General features: G+C 42.0%; 1 long non-coding RNA gene across 2 annotated transcripts in view; it reads right to left on the bottom strand.

The window, feature by feature from the left end:
- The window catches only part of LOC112447829 (uncharacterized), a 29560-nt gene extending 25755 nt beyond the window's left edge, over positions 1–3805 (bottom strand). For both annotated transcript variants that reach the window (XR_003036093.2, XR_003036094.2), the window contains exon 1: positions 3642–3805. This is a non-coding gene — a long non-coding RNA (uncharacterized lncRNA). The remainder of the gene's footprint in view (positions 1–3641) is intronic.
- Between the last annotated feature and the right edge of the window lie 22169 nt (positions 3806–25974).

The raw sequence follows: 25974 nt of genomic DNA, 5'->3' as shown, positions 1-25974 counted from the left end.
TGATGGGGATACAGTGGTGAGCCATCATAGAGTCAGGCAGAGTGACAATACGGAAGGAGCCTGGGTCCCAGCCTGTGGGGTGTTGTGTTAGCCCAGCGTGCACACCTCAGACAATTCTTGCAAGAGAAAGAAACTTGTATCTTAAGTCATTGTTTTGGTCTCTTTCTGGCAGTGGAACCCATCTACTAGGTACTACAGGAAGGGGCAGGGCCTGAGTGAGCGCTAAACATGGTGACAAGGTGAACAGGACTACAGCAGTCAGAGATTTTACGGAGAATTCACACTTGACTCAGTTTCTGATGCTGGAATTTGCAAGAGTGGAAGAGAAAGCAGAAGTCACTTCAAATGGTTCAAAGAATGATGCCTTTTAGGGGATGACAAGGAGGTCAGGCCAGCTGGATGGAATGGGGATACAGAGGGAGTGTCTGGGTGCATGGGAATGCAGAATTTCAAAACTTATCCTAGAAGCAACAAAAACCTTGAAATTTTGAAAGCAGATTGGAAAGCAGCTCTTGAGTTGGCAATTTTACAGGTGGAAGGAGATCAGCTAAAGACTGTTAAGGGTTTTCTGTGTTTCACAGAAGCTCCAAGGCTCTGCAGAACCTTCTGAGGCAGCAGGAAGGGCTGAGTGGAGATGGGACAGGCAATGGTCTTTGTTTCTCCACCTGATTTAATCAGCAAACCTCAATTTTATCCGTTTAATGTAGACTTGGGGTTTCTGTGCAAGGTTTTACTTGAAGAAAGGAGTGCGTGGGGTTAAATGTTTCAAAAGCCACAGGAGTGTGGGTGGTCTGGGAGAGTCTGTATTTGATGGAGGATGCTTAGTGTTTAGATGTTCTTTGTTTATGAGGTTAGGAGTTGTACAAACACATCTGGCTTCCTGGCTAACTAGCTGAGTTATTTTAAGCCTCAGTTTTCTCATCTGTAAAATGAGAGTGGTTTTTTTCTTTAAGGGGATTTGGTGAGGCATGAGTTACTATATGCAGAGTACACAAAATACTGCCTTGCACATATTAAATGTTCAATAAATGTTAATGTTATTGTTATTGCTGTTATTACCATCCTTACATTTATAATTTTCATATAAGGATGACATTTGCAGGAGCTTAATAGCTAATGTTGACAGATGTAGAACGAAAGACAGAAACTGGTTGAGAGTGGCAGTTAGAAATTTGTAATGTTCGCTGAAATTTTTCGCTGGAAATTAATTCTACTTCTGGTGAACTTGGGTATTATTGATGTTACTTCAGTGATAACTAACAAGCTATCCCGAAAACCTGAAGTATGATGGAAAACTACTATAGCTCAGCTCTGCATAATCCAACATATGCTTCAGTTCAGTTGCTCAGTGATGTCCGACTCTTTGTGACCCCATGAATTGCAGCACACCAGGCCTCCCTGTCCATCACCAACTCCCAGAGTTTACCCAAACTCATGTCCATTGAGTTGGTGATGCCAGCCAACCATCTCATCCTCTGTCGTCCCCTTCTCCTCCTGCCCTCAATCTTTCCCCGCATCAAGGTATTTTCAAATGAGTCAGCTCTTCGCATCAGGTGGCCAAAGTATTGGAGTTTCAGCTTCAACATCAGTCCTTTCAATGAACACCCAGGACTGATCTCCTTTAGGATAGACTGGTTGGATCTCCTTGTAGTCCAAGGGACTCTCAAGAGTCTTTTCCAACACCACAGTTAAAAAGCATCAATTCTTCAGTGCTCAGCTTTTTTTATACTCCAACTCTCACATCTGTACATGACTACGGGAAAAACCATAGCCTTGACTAGATGGACCTTTGTTGACAAAGTAATGTCTCTGCTTTTTAATATGCTGTCTAGGTTGGTCATAACTTTCCTTCCAAGGAGTAAGCGTCTTTTAATTTCATGGCTGCAGTGACCATCTGCAGTGATTTTGGAGCTCCCCCCCGCCAAATAAACTCAGGCACTGTTTCTACTGTTTCCCCATCTATTTGCCATGAAGTGATGGGACCAGATGCCATGATCTTAGTTTTCTGAGTGTTGAGCTTTAAGCCAACTTTTTCACTCTCCTCTTTCACTTTCATCAAGAGGCTCTTTAGTTCTTCTTCACTTTCTGCCATAAGGATGGTGTCATCTGCATATCTGAGGTTATTGGTATTTCTCCTGGCAATCTTGATTCCAGCTTGTGCTTCCTCCAGCCCAGCGTTTCTCATGATGTACTCTGCATATAAGTTAAATAAGCAGGGTGACAATATACAGCCTTGACGTACTCCTTTCCCTATTTGGAACCAGTCTGTTGTTCCATGTCCAGTTCTAACTGTTGCTTCCTGACCTGCATACAGATTTCTCAACAGGCAGATCAGGTGGTCTGGTATTGCCATCTCTTGAAGAATTTTCAACAGTTTGTTGTGATCCACACAGTCAAAGGCTTTGGCATAGTCAATAAAGCAGAAATAGGTATTTTTCTGGAACTCTCTTGCTTTTTCAATGATCCAGTGGATGTTGGCCATTTGATCTCTGGTTTCTCTGCCTTTTCTAAAACCAGCTTGAACGTTTGGAAGTTCAGGGTTCATGTATTGCTGAGGCCTGGCTTGGAGAATTTTGAGCATTACTTTACTAGGGTGTGAAATGAGTGCAATTGTGCGGTAGTCTGAGCATTCTTTGGCATTGCCTTTCTTTGGGATTGGAATGAAAACTGACCATTTCCAGTCCTGTGGCCACTGCTGAGTTTTCCAAATTTGCTGGCATATTGAGTGTAGCACTTTCACAGCATCATCTTTTAGGATTTGAAATAGCTCAACTGGAATTCCATCACCTCCACTAGCTTTGTTTGTAGTGATGCTTCCTAAGGCCCACTTGACTTCACATTCCAGGATGTCTGGCTCTAGTTGAGTGATCATATGCTTAGCATAGCAAGTTTCTATGACTTGACATCAGGAGGAAAGTGACTACTGTGGAGGTTAATTCCCTAGAAACAGTTCTCCCCAAGCTGAATTTACATTTCCTCTGTTTATTTTTGTCCCAGAGAACTTAAGGGGTTACCTTTCTTTCTAATCTCTTTTCATCTGCTTTCCTCTCAGGATTCTCTCTCCTGATTGTACAAAAGAGCAGTGAGATAAGATATATCTTTTTTGACCTCCAAAATAAATCCCATAACCCTTTTGCCAATTTTGTTTTGTTTCAAGATTTGTTACTGCTTGTACTTATAGGGAATAGACAGATATTAACAAAAATAATAAACAATGAGAACATTACAGATTCCCAAGAAATCTATATTTCTGGCCTCCATTTATGTGCAATGAAGGCTAATTTTTTTTTTTTTTTTTTTTTATCTTCTTCTCTGACTTCCTAGTTAGCTGTGCCTCTTGATTTCTTCTAATTCTTATCTTGAAATGGATCTGCCCAACTCTGTGTAGGTGGGGCCTTGGATCCAATAATGTAAGGTTTAGTTCAAGAACCACCTAAAAGGTGTATCTAAAAACTCCATTAGGAACAGGAAGATGGAGAAAGAGAGACATCACCTTTTGGAATGCAGGTTGTATAAAGATAACATGAGACAGAGAAAGTGGGATTACTCACCTCCTGTTTCCTGTTTGTCTCCCTCCCTTCCTTCCTTCCTACCTTCTTTCTCCCTATTGTTCACAAGTCCTTGAGGGTAGATCTTCCTACCTGAGAAATGGGCATGCTTGCATCTTCTCCCTGTTTCATTTGTTTTCCCTCCATCCTGGATGTCTCAGCAAGTTCCTCTCTCTTCTTGGAAGCATGCCTGTGCTCTGTGGCCCTTGCCTCTCCCCAGTGCCCCGTGAGGAAGTCTCTCACATCCAGAGGTGCTTGTCCATCACCTTGGCAACAGTCTTTATAGAGTCACCAGCCTAATTGTGTTTCTCTGGGAGAATTCTACCTCAAAAGATATATAGGAAACTTTTATTTCTCAGGTGACTTATTGTAGAGAACAACTTCACACACCAATGCTAACACCAGAGGGAAGGCAAATTTGGGGGAGACTAGACAGTGTATCAAGAGATGGTTATTGAACCACTTTTATCTTAAAAAGTAAATCAATCTGTTTGATGCTTAAATCCTTAAACATGCTGTGAAAATAATGTTTGGTTCCCAAGGGAAGAGTAGATTTGTCGCTTCTTTATTCATAACAATGTTCATAATTTTGTATAACCTTGAGATGATTAGCCAGATTTCAATATGGCTTAAAATTTAAAGCTATAATAAGCAGTGGGCTCAGGGGTTAATATGGCATAGTACTAAGGTCTGAGCTTGTGTTTGCAGAGTTGGTCTTGTTTTAAAAACTACATTTATTGAAGTGATTTCTATCAACAACTTAATATTTAGAGGAGTTGCTCTAGGCAGAAAAGGAAAAGATTCTCTGTAGCCAATAAATATCTTTGCCGTTTGTCCCATCATATCTGAGCTTAATTTTTTTCAGGGGAAACCACAAAAAATACCTACTATAGTTGTGCTGAAGGCTCTTGAGGCAACTGCTAGGAGTTGTGGTGGAGGAAGGGTTCTTGTGGAGCTGTGATTGAATTACCTCCAGGACCAGTGAGAGGTCACTAGCACTTCTTGCCTTGCTGCTGCTGCTGCTGCTGCTAAGTCGCTTCAGTCGTGTTTGACTCTGTGCGACCCCATAGATGGCAGCCCACCGGGCTCCCCCGCCCCTGGGATTCTCCAGGCAAGAACACTGGAGTGGGTTGCCATTTCCTTCTCCAATGCATGGAAGTGAAAAGTGAAAGTGAAGTCGCTCAGTTGTGTCCGACTCTTAGCGACCCCATGGACTGCAACCTACCAGGGTCCTCTGTCCATGGGATTTTCCAGGCAAGAGTACTGGAGTGGGGTGCCATTGCCTTCTCCGACTTCTTGCCTTAGAGACATTTAATTCTCTTCTAACTTGATCTTAAGTCTTGCCAGGGTGAAACAAACTCAAATTTCTCTTGGTCTCTTATTTTAGTAGAATTCTTTTTCTGTTCTTTGGGAGTCTGAATGATATGAATTGTGCTAATTACGTTAAGACCTCATCTGTTGTTATTTGTGGATTTTCATGAAACCTGGGATGCATCTCAGAGAGCCATCCCCTGCATGCAATCCTCTGAAACAAAGGGGTCAATGAAGCCAGCAGTGGGAAGAAGGCTTGCCAAAGGAAATGCTTATATCCTCGGAGGGTGCTTGGTAGCCAGGCCATCAGCCAACTCCAAATATTTATGGAGCATCTTTTGGATACCAGAGCTGTGTAAGGCTGTTTGCAAGCAATGGGTAGAAGGCAAAGAGAAAGCCAGGTGGAGTCTGACCACCGAGCTAGGAAACTGAAGACCACAGCTGTGGTAGTAACTGAAGAACAGTTTTCCGTGCTTTGGAATTCTTTGAAGGGGCCATCCCGAGCTGGTAGCATCCCAAGCTGAAAGAAAAGTCATACCCTCCCCCTCTCTTAGCCCCAATTTCAAGTTGGTGAGTGTTGCTCTGCCTCTGTCTACACCTGAAGCATGATACAAAGGGCCCCCAGAGGAGCAGGGCTAGACTTCGGCGGCTGTTTGCAAAGCCGTGTGCTCTGTGAGGGTCTGGGTCTGCTCATAGGGTGCACTTTTTCTCATTCTCCCAGAGGGACGCCACAGGTTTGTGACTTTGAATTTGATTCACTGAAGTTTCCTGTTAGCCAGCTACCTAGAAAACACTGGACAGGGAAATAAAGAAGCAGATGATATCTGTGTGTCACCTGAGGCAGAAAACTGTAAGTGGAGACCTGAATATTCCTGGGTTTTCTCAAAAGCTGCGCTGAGAACACACACAGACACACGCTTTCCCTTCTCTGACTTCTGGCTCTGTTTTATTATTTGGAAAGGCATCAAGGTTTTTATCTCAGGGAGAACTATGATAAAAGCCAAAGTGTGTAATACCTTCTGATAAAAACTGGAGCTCTCAAATGCTCAGTGCTTCTTCTTTGCTCCTAAGACATGTTGTGAAATTCTCCACATGGGCCTTTCTCTCCATTTCCTGCAGTTTGCGGCGCCTGATACCGCTTCTTCCACACAGCCTTACAGAGTCTACCTGCTCAATGATAGATACATGCTTCTCCCTTCCTGAAGAGCTGTACTTCTGAACAGCTCCGGGCTCCAGTGAGAACCAGGACTGAGCTCCCCTTCAGGTAATGACTGAGAGATGACACCTGGCAACCTCTCAGAGCTGGCACCCCTGGGCCCAGGCAGAGATGTCTTAGCTCTTAGAAAGTGAAGAATACTTTCTTTTACTTGTATTGTATCCGCTCTTGTATTAATAGAGCTAATATTGCAGGCATCTGGGGAAAGAAAAAGAAAACTATGTTCTTTATACTTCCATCTACTTTTTAAGAAAAACAAAATCCTACACTAAACACTGCAAATAAAAAGAGAAACAGGGCTTTCCTATGGGACATGATCCACATACCCAGGGCAAATTTGGCCCGATTCTGTTTCAACATAATTAACATTTGCACTAATTACAATGCATTCCTGTCTTCAGGACTGATGCTAGGCTTGGCTGCCCCCAGCTCTGGCCTTGGCATTTGACTCCTGCCTTTGTTAGGAGAAGCAAAGGAAGTAAAGACCCACAGAACCCACACTTGTCTTCCCCCTGTTCCTGCTTGTGCACTTCCTGCCCCTCCACACTGACACACGCACACTGAGACCCTTTCATATTCAGAGGTGCTGATGGAGGCTGGAGGCATCAACACCTGGCATTTCCAGGGCCAAGAATTTCATCAGATTTTGCCCAGCTGAGCTGTCAGCAATGTCATGGTTTTAACATTTTTGGAAAAGGAAACAGACTATTCTTGAGCAGTGATCACTAAGTGTACCATGTACACTGGTTTGTATACACAAGTATGTGTGCACACACCTGCAGGTAGGCACTAAAGCCCACCCAGTGCTGTCTCACAATCCTTGTCAGTTAGCACTTTCTCCAGTAACAGAAGTGATTACTCTGATGGGAAATGCAAAATTAAGCTCTGGAGTGATTTCCTTAGAAATCAGTAAGGAGGGTTTCCTGGAACCTTTTTTTAAGATGAAAAGCTTGTTTTCCCTTAAGAGTTTGCTCCAAAAAAAGCATCTCTCACCATATGTTTTCCTGGAGGGAAGAAGGAGGGGACAGAATGTACAAGCTGAATGCTAACTAAATATTGCAGCCCTGGATTCCATTGGCAGCTAGTCACTAGGATCCTGGAAAGACCTTAGCCAGTCTGTCAAGTTGAAGGCTGTTTAGGAAAGTCCTGGGCAGCATCAGTGCCTCATGAGTATCCGAGTGGCCAGTAGCTAAATGTATGATCAATAACAGCAGTTTTTCCCCAGGGATAATGAGGAGGGGAATCAGTCTATGCCAAGTTTTTAAGATTCACTGAGCCAGAGTTTTACACATTTTAATGGAAAACTTTGACCCGTGACTTGAACATGGTGAGTGGGCAGGCTCAATGAAACCAGCACTAGACAAAGAGCCATAAAACCACAGAATCAGGACCCTAAGTAACTGAGTTCCTTGGTCCTAGTCTTGTCTTCCAAGTAGTATTATCGCTAAACTCATTTGGATAAGTCCCTGCCTGCCCTTCTCTTAAAGCTTTCCAGGAAATAAAAATTTACAAGCTACACTGTTAATTCCCGAGAGGGATTATCATAAATTCATTCAACAAATATTTATCAAATGTGCACTTTGTGCCTGGTCTTTTTCTGAGCTCTGGGGATATAATAATTAATTAAGTGCCCCAATCCCAGCCTTCATGGGTCTTACATTCTAAATGGGGGGAGGGGAAAATTTAGAAAACGTGAGGCTAGAAAAGAAACAAAAGTGAGTCAAATATAGAGTCTGTTATTAATAAATGGTGAAAAGTGCTATTATGAGTAGCACTAAAATGCTTTTACATGAGACGACTTCATTTCCATGGGCCAGGATGTGTATATTCTATGTGATTTTCACAAGAGTAAACTGCCTGGAATATCACGGAAATCCCTCAGGTTCACATGAGTAAAAGTGACTTTTCTGGAATTAGAATGCATGTCACGGGATGCTCAGTGTCCTCCCCTTCTATAAAACTTAACTACAGAAATTCAAATGCCTGTCTTTTCTTAGTACTCACTGGAGACTTGAATTTTAGGGTCATTCAGTAATGCTGACTTTAGTTGCAAGGGCCCGTGAGGGCTAAGCAGAAATAACCACAGAAGGATGGCATCAGAGCAACAGCACCCAGGAGGCAGAGTCTGCCCTTCAGCCAGAAAGAGTCCTATTGGGGAGGGAACAAATGATTACACTTTTTCAAATGTTTTCAGAGGGGGAATGTGAAATGACAGCCTAGGCCAGGCTCTGCCATGTCATGTTGCTGTGACACAAACTGAAAAGAGGGCTTTTAAGACAACAAGGGACTGCGTGCTTGCTGTTGTAATATGCTGTGCTTCCTTGCACTGCTGCTGCTGCTGCTAAGTCGCTTCAGTTGTGTCCGACTCTGTGAGACCCCATAGACGGCAGCCCACCAGGGATTCTCCAGGCAAGAACCCTGGAGTGGCGCTATTTCCTTCTCCAATGCATGAAAGTGAAAAGTGAAAGTGAAGTCGCTCAGTCGTGTCCAACTCTTAGCGACCCCATGGATTGCAGCCTACCAGGCTCCTCCATCCATGGGATTTTTCCAGGCAAGAGTACTGGAGTGGGGTGCCACTGCCTTCTCCAATTCCCCTTTTATTCCTACTTATTTCTCCCCCACTATACAACAGGGGCAAAAAGAGACCCAGATGTTCCATTGTTGTTCAGTCACTAAATTGTGTCTGACTCTTTGTGACCTCATGGACTGTAGCACACCAAGCTGCTCTGTCTTTCACTATCTCCAGGAAAGTGAAAGTGTTAATTGCTTAGTCCTGTCTGACTCTTTGTGACCTCACAGACTGTAGTCTACCAGGGTCCTCTGTCCACAGAATTCTCCAGGCAAGTATACTGGAGTGGGTTGCCATTTCCTTCTCCAGGGATCTTCCTGACTCAGGGATAGAATCACGGTCTCCCACACTGTGGGCAGATTCTTTACCATCTGAGCCACCAGAGAAGCCTCTATCTTCTGGAGTTTGCTCAAATTCATGTCCGTTGAGTTGGTGATGCTATTTAACTGTCTCATCCTCTGCCGCCCCCTTCTCCTGTGCTCCAGTGAGTCGGCTCGTGGCATCAGGTGGCCAAAGAATTGGAGCTTCAGCATCAGTCCTTCCAAATGAATATTCAGGGTTGATTTCCTTTAGGCTTGCCTGGTTTGATCTCCTTGTTTTCCAAGGGACTCTCAAAAGTCTTCTCCAGCACCACAGTTCAAAAGCATGAATTTTTCAGCACTCAGCTTTCTTTATGGTCCAACTCTCATATCTGTACATGATGGTGTTCTATAATAGTCATCAAAATAATTAAATAAGTTCAATAGTTCTCTCTGAAGTCAAGTTGGAGAGAATCATGTATTTTTCATTCTTAAGGGGAGGGAGGGTTCATGAGGAAACATGAATATTTGAGACTGATATTGGTACACTATATGGTATGGGAAATAAAAGAATACAAATTTTGGAACCAGGCAGAACTGGGTGTGATTTCCAGCTCTGCCACTCAATAACCTTGAACCTCAGGCCCAGTTTTAAAACTTCAAGTCCCTTATTTACATCATAGACATGTTATCTACCTGGCAAAACTGTTTCAAAGACTGAATGGGATTAATTGACATCTATGAGACATGGCAGCAACTCAATAAGTATTACAAATCAGTCATATCACATGTGAGTTAGAACTTTGCAAATTCAACTGCTCATACTTGGCAAAGAAAGAGTGTGGACTAAGTTAAAATAACATGAGTAGTTGCAGTTTGTGTAAAAATCTTGTTCAAACAAGGCAGCTTGAAAATCTCCTGAGTTTATTTGCTCTTTCACTCAATGAACTTGTATTTGGGGGATAAGCGTCTGCTATTCCCTAACAGAGCTCAGTTCCCACATCCCCCTCGGTGTAAGCGTCTTACCATGCCAAGTGTCACTCTAGAGTTTAAAGCTGTGTACATTTCATATCTCATGTGCCCTTTCTGTAATTCAACTGTGTCATCAGGGGCTTAATTAAAGAAACAGTAATCAATGGTCATTTTGACACTGTGTAATTTTTGTTTTTTTTTTCCTTAAACCAGAGAATTGTGAAATAATTAAAAGAAGTTATGATCTTCCCCTGTCATAATAATAAAGTTCTTTGAAAAAATGATAACATTTAGGGTCTGCCAAGACCCTTACTGCTGATAGTGCAAATGGGATTTCTCTGGAGGACACAATAATAGGTATAAAAAAGCGTAAAAGGGTTCTGGCCTTTTGATGCCATAATTTTACTTACAGGAATATTTCTGAGGGGATAATTAAATAGGACCTCACTGTTTTCTAAATAGGAAAGTTCATCACAAAGTAATGTTAAGGCCAAAATACTGCAAATGACTTCAATGCTCACCCACGTAGGATTGGCCAAGCGAATCATTTGTTGAACACCCCACCACAGTGCCCACTGCTGTTCCAGCCCTGGTCCTGCTTCAGGCAGCTTCTTCTCAGACATGTGGCCTGACTGTGAATTGTGACCCAATGTTGAACGCACACATTTGTAAATGGATATTCTGTCAAGGCCACGTATTGCCATCTTAGAACTTCCAGGTTACATAGATACATCTGAAATTTTATTTAAAAATGAAAATAACATTTCGATATTCACTTAAGAACTTTAGTAGTTAAATTTTTTAGCAGTTAAAAATTTTTTTTTAATTTTTAAGATCAATTAATTACGTTTGTCTGTGCTGGGTTTTCTCTAGTTACAGAGAGCAGGGGCTACCCTTCATTATGGTGCGTGGGCTCTCACTGTGGTGGCTTCTCTTGTGGAGCACAGGCTCTAGGTGTGTGGGCTTCAGTAATTGTAGCCCATGAGCTCAGGAGTTGTGGTGCACCTGCCTAGGTACCCCATGACATGTGGAATCTTCTTGGACCAGGGATCGAACCTGTGTCCTCTGCAATGGCAGGCAGATTCCTAACCACCATACCACCAGGGACATCCAGGAGTTAAATTTTTTAAGTTGGATAGTACAGTAGAGTATCAATGATGTCCCAGCACTATCAACCGGCAGAAGGCCCCTTGGTGCAGTGCTCACACATGTGAGCAAAACAGAAGCCTGTTTCCAACTGAAATCAGTGGGGAGTGTGGTGTGTTTGGCAGCTTTGTCAGTGCTGTGTTCTGAAGAAGTCGCTAGGGCCTGAGGAGAATTAATGGCAGCATCTTTATGAAGGGTTATCATGTACCTTTAGAAACATCTGTACTGTTGTTAAGACTTCTTTCCTATAAACCAGTGGTTTTCAGGGTGATTTTAGGTTTTACCCCCTAGGAGACATTAGGAAATGTCTAGAGACAATCTTGGTTGTAATAATCAAGGGAGACGTGTTACTGACATCTAGTGAATAGAGGCCAGGGATGCTGGTAAACATGCTACAGCACCCAGGACAGCCAGCAGCTCACGCAAAGAATTACTGATTTACAATATCAATAGTGCAGATGTTAAGAAAACTTGCTCTAGACATTAATAACCAACTAAAGTCAAGTCTTTCTGCCTCTTCATCTCCTGGGCTTGCAGATTTGGCTTAGGGAGCTGAAGCAACACTCAAACCAAAGCTGTATGCACTTCTTAAAGAGGGTTTCTGAGTATTTCAGAAGCAGAACTTTGACTGTTGCCTTCACTTGGTCATCTTTGTTTCTGCTTGGACTTCAGGAAAATTTTGTCCTTAAATGTTCAATCTAAAAATGGAACAATGTGTAAGTATCCCCAGCTCTTCCAGAGTTCACTTCTCACCACTTTGCTTTTATGGAAGACCTGCATTAGTACCTCCTTTAGCCAACCGAGAGAGATTTGAAGAGGATTTTCAATTTTATGGAAAAAAGTAAAACTGCAAAGTGGTGTCAGTGTTTGTTTTGCAGTGAGTTGTTATAGTCGGCGGGTACGCCACGCTCCTCCCCAGGGAACTGCACTCTGCATCTCAGCCTCAAGTTGCTATAGCTTTGAGCTGTGTTGTGAGTCTCTGTGCTTTATCTCTAGTTATTCTATGTCTGCATTAGCGTGATATGTCCTGGGGTAATTACTTCTTAGCTTCATGCTATAAAAGATTTCATAGGAATGCTCTACTTTTGGATAGCGGGGGAAACTTGTAATTGGCTTTCAAGATAACACTATCATCCGGGAATTTCCACCTGCTCCTCAGCTTCCCGTGCTAAGTCCAGCACCTTTACAGCAGTAGGAACATAAGAGGCCCTTAAAGCAAGTTCAAGAATGAAATACTTGCCTTCTTAAAATCCATTAGGTGATTTACTTCTTCAGCATGTTTCACAAATGAACTACTTTCTCTGGAAGCAACATTTCACTGTTAGTACCCATGCTGAACTGGCATGCTGCAAGATACAATTTCAAGGTTTTTTGGTACAAGTAGCCTTTGAACACACAATAGCTGCTGTTCTAGTTCGTTGGAACGTTTTGTAAATTTACGTGATAAGACAGTTCCAAAATCTCTTCTATATCATGTAGTTTATCTTTGGATGAAAAAGAACGATGAAAGGGGGCCCATCCCTGGTGACTACAGGCAGCAATTCTGTGCCATAATAGCTTTTTCAACATGCAGCTGAAGAGTGTGAACAACGTGGGGTGCTTATGATCCTTAAATCACTCGTAGCCTTCGCTGTGTTTGTTCCATTGTCAGAGACAATTGCCCAACACTTTTCTTGATGGATTTTTCATTTCATAAATATTTCTTCAATCTGATTCACTATGCTGGGAAGAAGCAGAACCTCTTGGCACCAAAATAAAGATGAAATGCACTTGACTTCATCACTAATCCACCATGCTGTCAACTCTTGTAAAAAGTACAAAAGTAGCATGTTTAATAACACCATTATGCTTCATGCACACAGCAGAATATAATTCAGGAAAAAGAGCTTTTTAACATTATGTTTCCTGGAAGGAACTTTGTACCTAATCACTTGAGTAAATCACAAAGTCCTTTGTCTTCATCTACTGAAAACAATTTTCAGTAGTAAAGTCTTTATGGCTGCCTGGGTACCTGTGAGGGTTGGTCACTAAGCCGTGGCTTTGGAACAGCAGCCAGGGTCTTCAGGGCTCAGTAGTAGTCAGTGGGGAGGACCTTCCTGGAGCTATTTGGGGCAGCGGTGCCTACCCGTGGTGAAGAAATTCTGTCCATTGGCAACTTTAGTGCTTTTAGTTGACGGTTCTTAGTAACAGCAGTGACCACCCTGAAGCAAGGACCGTACCTGCCCTTCTCTCCAAAAGCAAAATAGCCTAGAGTTCTTAGTTGATCCCATTATAAGGCATAAGACAGAGACCCCAAGGGACTGATCTTGGCCATCTCACCAGGCTCAGCCAGAATGAGAATTTGCTTTAGAAAAAGAAATGTGACATCTCTACAAGCCAAATGTCAAGGAATTGTTATCATGTGACAGGTAGTATGTACAGACGAAACCACACTATATACAGATCAACAGAGTGATGGTAGTTTCTCTAGGTAAGAAGGTCAGGGGAGATTTTAATTTTAATTTCTAGAATGAATTTGTATTAGTTTTACAGTCCAGAAAAACAATTCTAATAAGTCAGCAGATGATTTTAAAGAAAATCTACAGGTAATCAAGAAATTCAGAATGGCAAGAATTATGTCTTACCGCCTATTGCAACTCTTTTGTTTCGGCATTAAAATAAACTATCGGATAACAGATATTTTAGTCTATGAAGGCTCTAGGGTCTCTGTTACAACTACAGAACTCTACCATTGCAGTGCAAAAGCAGACACAGGCAATATGCAAATGAATGAACGTGGCTGGGTTCCAATAAAACATTATTTAGGGAAGCTGGCAATGGGTTGGAGCCAGCCCACAGGCTGTGATTTGCTGACCCCTGCTATGGAGGAAGAAAATATCATAAAAATAAAACTTCCTAAATTAATGCCTCATTTAATGCAGTTCTAATCAGGAATTTAGGATAATGTTGTTCAGCCTTTCAGAGGGGTCACCCTTTTAAGCAAGGCAGGAAACTAAAAAGTCTTAAGGGAAAAATCTGACAAGTCTAACTCCACAAAAATTCAATATTTTTGTGTGGCCAAAGATAATACAAAAATATTGACAGAAATATGATGGGACTAGAGAAAATATTTGGAACACAGATGATAGAATATTAATCTCCCTAATACTACTGATAGCTTCATAAATTATTAAGCAGAAAAAAATAAGACAGTGAGCAGTTCAATGAATAAGTATCAAACAATTGAAAATATGCCCAACATTACTAGCAGGCAGACTGTTATATAACAATAAAGAGACCCAATAGTTTGCCAATTAGGTTGGCAAAAATTAGTGGTAATATTCAATGCCAGTAAAGGTGTGGGAAACTTCTCTCTCATGTCTTATCATGCCAGTGGGGCCTGGACTGGCACACATTTTGGGAAAATAATTTGGTGGTACCTATTAAAATGAAAAAAAGGACAAACTTAAAATGACAAATTATCTAGAAATTAAAGAAAAGAAGGATACTTTATATCAAAAACTATGAATTATGGTCAGGGCTGTGTGCTGAGCAACATTTATAGTCTTCAAAAGATATTAATGTTTTTCAAAAGAATGTTGTACTCCATTTCTATTTTATATGTCTTATAGTTAAGATTGCTAGTCTCTTTGTGACCTCAGGAGGATGGGTGCTTTCTGGCTTTGATTGAAGGGGGGCCTTTCCAGGGTACTTCCTTTATGTGCTTTCCTTTACTTGTCTCTTATGCCTATTCTGGGGTTTACTTTGTCTTGTGCCATGTGGTTCTATCCTTTTGTAGCAACATTGGTGGTATTGGCTCACGAAGTTACCTGCTAAGAGTTTGTGCCTCTCTACCAGGGCATATCCAAGTGTTAATGTCCAATCACTCTGGTCTCACAAACAGCACTCATTATCTGAGCAACTCTAGGGCATTTTATCAAAAAAGGGTCCTATAAAACTCCAAGCTGAAAGTTAGTACTCAAAGGAACAGAGGTGAGGATGGAGTCAGGGGTGGGCAAAATACTTCTTAAGGTCCCTAAAGCCTTTTGCTCCAATAATTATGCAACTTCAGGGCATGATTTATTACAATGAAAAAGTGTAGTTCATATTCTTCCAAATCAGGATAGTGATAGCCTCTCTGTGAACCCAGGCTAGAAGCTGCAAAAAAATAAAGGCAATGAGTTTATATTATGTCTTCCTCTGTCTTCAAAGATGAGCACACATCTGTTGGCCCCTTAGCCCACCCGTACATCCACAGCTGAAAGTCGCCTATGAATCTTGCTAAACAATCTCCCACAACCAACTAAATGTGTTGCAGGGCCTGAGTTAAACAGAATCCCAATGTGAATTGGATAGAACTGAGTGAGAAATAAGATTGGAATTTACTCCATATGGTTCTGTCTCTAGAAATGAAGGCAAAAAATGATGGGTGGTAGGGAAAGGTTGTGGGCACAAGGCTTGGAAGTCTGATCCGGGCTTGCATATCATGCTCTAGCCACTTATCTGAACTTCTTTAATAGGAAAGACATCCCCTTATATCTGCTTGTCCTTCCCAATCATCACATCAGTGCTGTGCTTTCACTCCCACAGTTGTAGTAGGGAAGTGTCAGACGTTGTATAGAATATTTCTTATGACTATTTAATGCTATACCCTCCGTGTGAAGAATTAGAGGTCTGGTTCCTTACCTAAGTGAAAAGTGGACAAGGCTTTGTTCCAGCTGATCCTGGTGCAGCCACCTTTCCCTCCAGTGCCAGCCAGTTTTCTACTCCTGGCAAGGACTTACCCTTCCAGCCCTGGTTCATCAATGTCTCAGGAGGATGCCAAGTGGGAACTAAAGCACAATATCACTCTTTATTTGGCCTGAGTTTCAGGGGGGAAGTATCACTGATACATTAAAATGTGTGTTTTGTTGGGTCACACATGTCCCAGGGCCCTGTTTGCAAATGTCCATCTGAACACCCCAGGGCCACCTCCCTTCCTTCTGGAGATGGTCTGCAGCAGGCTCTGGGTGGTGTGGTGTTTTAGATTCCATCAGAAATCTAAAACCTGTAAACACACTGACAGCAGTCAGCTGAGGGATGTGAGAAACTTGCAAATGAACAACAAATGCAGGGAGAGAAAGGCCAGACCAAATGGACTGATGTTTTTCACAACCGTGGAGGGTTTAATCCACTGGTCTCAAACCATATGGCATGCTGAACTCAAGCCGGGAGAGGCTGGGAGGTACTTGGCGGCAGACCATGGAAACATAAACGCAAGGCATTTTGTTTCCTTGTGTGTGCTTTTTTCCCTTTAAATATTTACTTTTTGTGTTTTGCCAGGACACAATTTCCATCACATATGCAGAACAGGCTGCTTTAGCAGATGGGGGTGGGGTAGGCAGGGGACAGCTCGATTCAAGGGACCTGTCATAGGATATGGATTCTGTCGTGTCCAGGTTGCTGGCATTCCTTCCCAGGGTGACTCTGAGCAAAAACCTTCTACAATCTTTGTGTCTGGGCTTGGTGGCTCCTGGAAAAATGAGCCCAGACCCACACCCACATGGTTAGCGGTGCACTCAGACGGAGAAGGCTGACTTGCTTGTGGAAAATGTGGGCCTTTGTTGGGCCAGCAGTAGGTGGTCTCTGCCTGTCAGGTCTGAGGCTGTGGGTGGGCAGCGGAACGTGCGAGCGAACCGCAGTGGCAGAGAACAGAGTCTGTGGCATGGAGGCTGCTGATGGGGGCATCTTTCACAAACTTTCCACCCGACCGGAGAGGCAGGCCTGGGAAGAAGGGTGGCAAGAGGGGGTGGGTGGGTGAAGGGAGAGCAGCTGGAAGAGGGAATGGGGGGTGGCAAATTCCCAAGTGAAATAGAAATGTACCATATAAAAATAAATAAATTACTCCTGGGCTGTGAGCCATGTTTGAACCAAAATAATGTAAGCAATCAAATGCTTACTGTCTCTGATTCACTCAAGCTTCCAAACACATTACTTAACAGAAAATGGAAGGTTTTGTCATAAAGGAGTGTAGTAGTTGCACAATGCTGGCCACATGGTTAGAAGGCGGGCTTGGGGCTGGCAAATGTAGATGTCCTCAACTAAAAATGCATAACCCTGGCATTTTTTCATTGGTTATAAGGGATGAGAGCTGGAAGAAGCTTCCTGACATTGTCAGGAGGTCCCTGAGGGCTTCCATTTGTTCCACCCACAACCAGAGGAGTAGATGTGAGAGGTGCTATGCTAAATACTATGATCTATACAACATACAGAGCAAGCCCATGGAAACAAGACTCCAGCTAGGAAGAGGGACGCTAGTTTACGCCTGTGAACTGCTTTGTAGTTTATGACATCTTTTCATGGTCACCATCCAGAGACACTGACATTATCGTCTTTCTATTCTAATGCAGTGCTTCTTAAACTGTAGTGTGCAAAAGCAGGACAGGTTCAGGGGGCCTACTTCCAGAGTTCCTGATCTAGTTGGTCTGGATAGGACTCAAGAATGTACATCTCTAACAAGCTCTCAGGTGATGCTGATGCTGCTGATCGTGGACCACACCTTTGAACCCTACTGTTCTCAGTGAGCTTCCGTAACAAGAGCCTTTATTCAACCAGGGTAGCTGGGCTCTAAGTCCAGGTTTCCCACCAATATCATGATGCTTCTTACTCCTCACATGCTCCCCCTGCCAGTCATGGTGCCCACATCAGTTGAGCCTCAACTTGTACTCAGAATCCATCCTGGCACGGCCTTCTTAGCAGCCACAAACAACTAACCAGAGTTAGTGGTGTTGGTGGTAAAGAACTCACCCACCAATGTAGGAGACATAAGAGACACAGGTTCAATCCCTGGGTCAGGAAGATCCCCTGGAGAATGGCATGGCAACCCACTCCAGTATTCTTGCCTGGAGAATTCCACAGAGACAGAAACCTGGAGGGCTACAGTCCATAGGGTTGTAAAGTGACTCAGCATGCACACACACACATGCACAATATATACATATAATGTTATCTGTCATCTTTGAGTTGGTGGAATGGGCACTGGTCTAAAATCCAGAGAACCTGGCCTTAATGACCAGGCCATAAACTGGCTTCCCTGATGGCTCAGTTGGTAAAGAATCTGCCTGCAATGTGGGAGACCTGGGCTTGATCCCTGGATCGGGAAGATCCCTCAGAGAAGGGAATGGCAACCTACTCCAGTATTCTTGCCTGGAGAATGCCATGGACAGAGGAGCCTGGCAGGCTACGGTCCATAGGATTACAAAGAGCTGGACACAACTGAGCGACTTTCACTTTTAGGCTATTAACTAGATGTGGGGGCACCAGATGAGATTCTTTAACCTGCCTAAATATGTACAAATTCTACAATAATATGAGGCCTTTTGTATTGTATGATGTTGAATTCAGAGAGGTGACAGAACTTATTAAAGTGGATAAAGTGAAAATTGTAGCCTGTGATGGTAAAAATACTGGTTCCAGAATGACTAGGAAAAAATAGTTTTTTATATCATCGTCTGTTATTCACCTCTCTTAAAAGAGAAGCATAGAAGAGACTTTTTAAAAAATTTGTTTTGCCCTGTGCTATAATATCAGAGAATTTCAGTAGAAAGAAGTTTATAACTCCAAACCCTCTTACATTACCTTTATGATACAGCACAAAGAAACAGAACATTTTAAAAATGATGAATCAAATGTTGTTGCCTTTCTAAAAGCATTCTTCGATAAATTCATTTTAAAATTAAAAAAACAAGTTTCCTCACCTGTCAAATGAGAGGGCTGAACTGGGTCAATGGTTCTCAATTGGGATGACTCTAAGAATCACATTGTATTATTGTATTAGTTTGCTCAGGTTGCCATGAAAAAATGCCATAGGCTGGGTGACAAACAACAGAAATTTATTTCTCACCCTTCTGGAGGCTGGAATTCCAAGATCAAGGTGTTGGCTGATTCGGTCCCCGGTGGCAACTTTCTTCTTGCCTGGCAGACAGTGACTTCTTGCCATGTCAGTTCTGGGGGCAAGAAGTCTGAGATCAAGATTGTCAGCAGGTTTGGTTTCTTCTGAGGCCTCTCTGTTTGACTGGCAGACAGCCACCTTCTCTCTGTCCTCACATGGTTGTTTATCTGTGTATATGCATGTCTTGTGTCTCTTTTTAAATGGGCACAAATCCCACCATGTGGGTCCCACCCTCATGGCTTCACCTAAACCCAATTACCTTCAAAAAGCCCACCTCAGTGCATCATCACAGGCTTTCCAGGCAGTGCCAGGGATAAAGAACCTGCCTGCCAATGCAGGAAGACATAAGAGATGTGGGTTTGATTCCTTGGTCAGGAAAATCCCTTGGAGGAGAGTACGGCAACCCAATCCAGTATTTTTGCCTGGAGAATACCCATGGACAGAGGAGCCTGGTGGGCTACAGTCCACAGGGTCACAAAGAGTTGGGCACGAATGAAGTGGCTTAGCATGCACGCACGCATGCATCATCACATTGGGTTTAGGGCTTCAACATATGAATTTGAGATGGGGGGACACATTTCAGTCCATCACACATATGAATAGTTTCTGTAAAGTACAGCTTCCTGGGTCTTTCCTCCAGAGGTTCTAATTTGGTCTGTTTTGGGCAGTATACAGAAATTTTTTTTAGCAGCTACACTACATGAGTCTCAGGCTCACTCAGGCTTGAGAAGCTCTGGGTAAGTTGCTCACTGAGTTTCCTGACTCCCAGGCCATGAGCTTTGGGCCCTTAGGAATCCAGCAGCTGCTTGCTCACCTCTCTGCATAAGCACTTCACCCATCCCACTCATAGCTGCTGACACTGGATGGAGAGCCTGACTTACTAGGATTCACATCTCTAACCTAGGACTTTTCTTAGAGCAGGGCATACAGTAGGCATATAATCAATGTTTATTGAGGGCCTTGTCCAGCACTCTTTCTAATTTTAAAAGTGTAGATTTGAAATGTGTAGATCATTTTTGAAGAGCTCTCAGAGGGGTTATGTGACATTATCTAGGAAAAAGGCAGTACAGCTGCCTTTGTTTTACTGTCCAGGAGGTTTAAACAACAGAGAGTACATTTCCATTTCCCTCTTTGCCTGAGCAGTGGAAAGCAAAACAGCTTGAGCTGTGACTAGAAAATGAATATACACAGGCACAAAGAACAGACCTCCTTCTCTTAGCCCTCTGGCCAGCTGCTTCTTTCTTTTATTCCCTCCTGACTACAAAGCCAATAGTTAAAGCAAATAAAGGATGATAAAACTGAGACTTCATTAGGACAGTATAACCCAAGAGAAAATGAGAAGTGGTTTTTTTTTTTTTACATTTTTTAATTCTGTGAGGAATAATGAAGCAAGGAAAGGGAAGGGAATGTGAGAATAAGAGGAAGAAGACAGCAATGCAAAGTAGTTGATCTGCTACGTAGCAAATTACAAGTCATATGTGTGAAAAATCACAATGAGATAGAATTACATATCTGTTAGAAGAGTGAGTATAAAAAACTGACAATATTAAATGCTGTTGATAATTCAGAAAAACTGGATGTCTTTCAGATATTACTTATGGGAATGTAAAATGGCATAGCCATTCTGAAAAATAGTTTAGCAATTTCTTACAAAACTAAACATACCTTATAAGCCAGCCATTGCACTCCTGGGCATTTCTCTCAGAGAAAATAAAATTTATGTCCACACAAAAACATGTACAGGAGTCTTTATACTAGCTTTATTTGTTGTAACCAAAAATTGTAAACAACCCAAATATCATCAATGGATAAATGTGTAAACATACTAGAATATTCAAACCATTGCTGACTTTAAAAATGTACAATGTAAGAGTTCTGAGTTAAGATTTATTTGGGGCAAAATGAGGATGATAGCCCGGGAGACAGCATTTCTGAGAGCTCTGAGAAATTGCTCCAAAGAGGTAGGGGAAGTTCAGGATATATGTGATTTTGGGAGAGGGGGAGTACATGCAATCAAGCACATATTTTTGCAGCCATGAAGGAATGTGGTGCTTTTCTTGATATGAAGAGATGCAAGAACTGGGCTTATAAAAGTATCTCCTGAAAATATGTAACTATCTGAAGACCTGTTCTGCCAGTTTTCTGGAACACAGAGTGCCTCATTCCTGATCTCCACCCTGAACTCCCAGCAGGGCTTGTTGAAGATCAGCAGCCATGACAGCAGGTTTGATTTAATCCTTGTAAGGATACATGGCGAGCACCCATGGCAAGTGCCAGTTTGTAGTTGACACCACAGAATACAAAGTGAAAATGTTGGTCAACTATTAATACATGCAACAAGTAGGATGGATCTCAAGGTAATAATGAGATCCATTATTAATAGTTAAAAAAAAGCAATCTCAAAGTGTTTCATACTATATGATTCCACTTATATAATATAATATTTTTGAAATGACAAAAATCATAGAGATGGAGAGGAGATTAGTGGTTATAGTGTGTGTGCTTAGTCAATCAGTCGTGTCTGACAACTTGCAACCCTATGGACTGTAGTCTGTCAGACTCCTCTGTCCATCTGGTTTTCCAGGCAAGAATACTAGAGTAGGTTGCTGTTTCCTTCTCCAGGGGATCTTCCTGACTCAGGAATCAAACCCGCATCTCCTGAGGCTCCTACATTGTCAGGCATATTCTTTACCACTGAGCCACCTGGGAAGCCCATGATTGTAATGGTGATTACACAAATCTACACATGTAATAATACAAGTGTAAAGAGCTACATATACATGCAGATGAATGCATGTAAAACTGATGAAATCAGAATAAGATCTGGGATTGTACTAATGTAAATTTCTTGGTTTTGATACTGTACTACACATAGGTAAGATGTATCGGGTGAAGTTGGGTGGAGGATACACAGGACTTCAGTACGATTTTTGCAATCTCTCGTGAACCTATACTTAGTTTAAAAAAATTCTTGAATAGAAAAATAAATATATAAGGAATGCACTTTCTCTCATTGGAAATTCATTATAATTACTCAGAAAGCAATTTAATTTTTCTCTTTTGGAGTAGCATGCACCATCTTTGGGTCTTCAGTATAATTGTTAGTCACCTTAAAAGGCTAACATTATATAGAAGAGATAGCCCAGAAATAAACTCTCTCACATATAGTCAAATGATTTTTGACAAGGGTGTCAAGACCATTCAATGGGGAAAGTATATTCTTTTCAACAAATGGTGCTCAGGAAATCTACATGGAAAAGGCTGAAGTTAGAGCCTTCCCTTATGTCATATGTAAAAAATTAGCTCAAAATGGATCCAAGATCTAAGTGTTTAAGAGTTAAAATTATCAAACTCTTAGTAGAAAACATATAGAAAAGCTTCATTTGGCAATGATTTCTTGACTATGACACCAAAACCAGAGGCAGTAAAATAGATAAATTGGACTTCATCAAAGTTAAAAAGTTTTGTGTGTCAAAGGAAAACAGAGTGAAAAGGTAACCCACAGAATGGGAGAAAATATTTATCAGATACCTGATAATGAATGAATATCCATAATCTATAAATAACTCCTACAACTTAACAGCAAAAAACCCTAATAACCAAGTTCTTCTTTTAAAAAAAAAAAGCACAAAGAACTTGAATAGACATTTCACCAAAGAAAATATGCAAATGACCAAAAAGTACATGAAAAGATGCTCAACATCACTAATCATTAATCAAACGCAAATCAAAACCACATTGTGATACCACTTCACACTCATTAAGGTTTTTACTAAGAAAAAACAAAACAAAAGATAAAATTGGAAACTTGTGCTTTGCTGGTATAATATAAAATAGTGCAGGCTCTGTGGAAAATGGTATGGTTAGTTCAAAGAAAACGCCAAAATTAAACAGAATTATCATATGATTCAGCAATTTCACTTCTGGGTATGTACCCTCAAGAATTAAAAGCAAGGGCCTGAACAGGTATTTGTATACCCACGGTCATAGAGGCATTATTCCCAATAGCCAAAAAATGAAAACAATTCAAATATCTGTTGACAGGTAAATAGATAAATAAAATGTTGTATATACACACAATGAATTTAGCCTTAAAAAGAAATGAAATTCTGACATACGCTACAACATGGATGAATCTTGAAGACATTATGCTAAAAAACTGGACACAGAGGACAAATACTGTATGATTCCATTTGTGTGAGGTACCTAGAGGAGGCAAAGTCATCAAGGAGGACAGTGGTTACCAGAAGCTGGGGCAGGAGAAGTGGGAATTACTGTGTAATGGGTATCAGGTTTCAATTTGGCAAGATGAGAAGTTCCGGATGTTGGGGATGGTTGTTCAATAATGTGAATGTACTTCATACTACTTAACTTTAAAATGGTAAATTTGTGTTGCTAGTGGTAAATGGCACCCCACTCCAGTACTCTTGCCTGGCAAATCCCATGGACGGAGGACCCTGGTAGGCTGCAGTCCATGGGGTCGCTAAGAGTCGGACACGACTGAGCGACTTCACTTTCACTTTTCACTTCCATGCATTGGAGAAGGAAATGGCAACCCACTCCAGTGTTCTTGCCTGGAGAATCCCGGGGATGGGGGAGCCTGGTGGGCTGCCATCTGTGGGGTCGCACAGAGTCGGACACGACTGAAGTGACACAGCAGCAGCAGCAGCAGCAGTGGTAAAGAATCCATCTGCCAAGGCAGAAGACACTGGTTTAATCCTTGGGTCAGGAAGATCCCTTGGAGTCAGAAATGGCAACCTTCTCCATTCTTCTTTCACGGAAAATTCCTTGGACAGAGGAGCCTGATGGGCTACAGTCCATAGGGTCATAAAGAGTTGGACACAGCTGAGCACACACAATATTTTTAAGGAGTATTACTAGAGACAGAGTCTCACACATGCATAAGTCAAACTTTGTCAGATTTTTCCCTTCATTCTCTATTTCTTTCAGTCCTCAAGAAAAGTGTTTTGTCACAGGCTCAAGAAAAAAAAGAACAGGATTTATGACAAACTGAAATGATGCCAAGCAACAATTAGAAAACCACATTGTGATACCACTTCATACTCATTAAGGTTTTTATTAAGAAAAAACAAAAATTATGCTGTGGTTTTGAGCATAGTATTTGCAGTCCTGTGCATTTCAACTTAAAATCACTATTCCTGCCTCCTCAAACAGTTGAGTCTGACAGGGCTCTGAATCCTTCCTAGAATGACCTCTGTTCTCTTCTCCATCTGTTCAAAGATAGCCTTTCTCCAGATCTCGCTCACATTCCAACTTCACTGTGACAAGTTAATTCAGTGACTTCTCCCTCTCTTCTGCTCACCTGGAACACTTCTTGTCCAGACCCATTTTTGGCATCTGTATTTTTAAGATAGATTTACAAGGAAAAATTTCAAATTCCTTCAATCAGTGTGTAAGATCCTCAAGGCACAAACCATATCATTCATCTTTTTTCACCACCAAGTCATTCAGTGTTGTGATTTTCACAGAGTGGGTACTTAGTTGGGACTGGAATCCATGTCTTTTAAGTTCCCACTTTTTCTTTTACTTACCAGAGCTGCCTAATGGTATGTCTATTGATGTGTGTAGAAATAATAAATGTCAATCACGATATTCCACATACAGATGAAACCAATTAATGGTAGAAATAACCTTGCATGGTTCAAATTGGCAGGTCTTCGGGTTGAGAACATCTTCCTGCTGAATGAGCTGAGATGTAGATGACTGTTTGTGATGTGGAAATAAACAAAGACCACCCACAGAGAATAAACAAAGACTATTTATTCAGAACTGGCTCCAGCAAGAGGGTCAGCCACTATCACTCACATTTGGCAGAGACTCAAAGACAGGCAGAAGAGTTGCAAAGCTTTATAGTTGTAGGAAAAAGGAAAGGCTTCAGGTGTTCCTGTCTGGAGACCCTGGGCCTGGGGAAGCCAGAAGAGTGACTAGAAGCGGGGCTTCCTAATGTAGTTCATTGGGGTGTTAATTTGGCTTTTGCTTCTAAGACCTCTTTGGTCTTAAGCTGGAAGTAGAGACAAAAGTTAGGGGAGCTGTCAGTTCTTAATAAAGTCCTGGCTGTTCTGAACTGACTTCTGCAGTTTATTTTTTGGCTTCCTGGACCAGTGGCTAGAGAGAGTGGTATGACTTCCTGTAAGCATTATAGATAGCAGGCTGCCTGTGGGTCGGTATCCTAGGTGGGTGATGCAGATTGTGGATCAGAGTTCTATTTTTATATATGGTCTGGCCATTGCCTGCTTGTGTCTTCTGTCTCTCAGTGGTTATACTTAGGGAAATTGACCACATCTTGGTCTCTGAATAAACAACACAATCCTTTCCAAGACTGAAATGAAGAGGCACATTCAAGAACCATGCCTCCATCTCCGGAAGAGCAGATCCTATGCTGTATACTCTGTCCCCACAAGACTTTCTTAAACACTACTTTTCTTATGTTAATTCCCTGCTTTAAAAATGTGCACTAATGCTGGATTGAGCTAACCGTGCTGTGTCTGCCATGCTCAGCCAATCTTTGCTTCCCTCCTCCCCACTGCTTCACTCAGATGGGAATCCTTGCCTCCCCCCACTAGCCCTGTGCTTATCTTACTTCCTTGCCCTTTCCTCCATGGCTTCCCCCTTCCTGGAATGCTTTCTGCTTGCTTCTCCAAACCCACCACTTGTATGAACCATCTCCTCATGCTCTGGTGATATCAGCATATTTTCCAAATCCTGAAAGGCTGGACTTGCATTCCTCACTGGGGGGCTGTCAGTGGCTTCACATCAGAGTCTTGCCTGGGAAAGCTGGTTAAAATGCAGTTATGGGTCTTCCCTCAGAGATTCTGATTTGCTAGGTCTGGGTAGGAGGGGGAAGTCATATTTGAGCTGGAAGGAACAAGAGGGAAGAATACTTTGAATAAACGGCTTATGGGTAGGAAAACACAATCGGAGTGTGTATGTGTGCATGTGTGCTAAGTTGCTTCAGTCGTGTCTGACTCTCAGCAATCCTATGG

The sequence above is a fragment of the Bos taurus genome, chromosome 8 (genome assembly GCF_002263795.3).
Source record: "Bos taurus isolate L1 Dominette 01449 registration number 42190680 breed Hereford chromosome 8, ARS-UCD2.0, whole genome shotgun sequence".
In the NCBI taxonomy this organism is placed as follows: Eukaryota; Metazoa; Chordata; class Mammalia; order Artiodactyla; family Bovidae; genus Bos; species Bos taurus.
The sequence above is the reverse complement of the archived record's forward strand: the minus strand, read 5'-3'. Positions and strand labels throughout refer to the sequence as shown.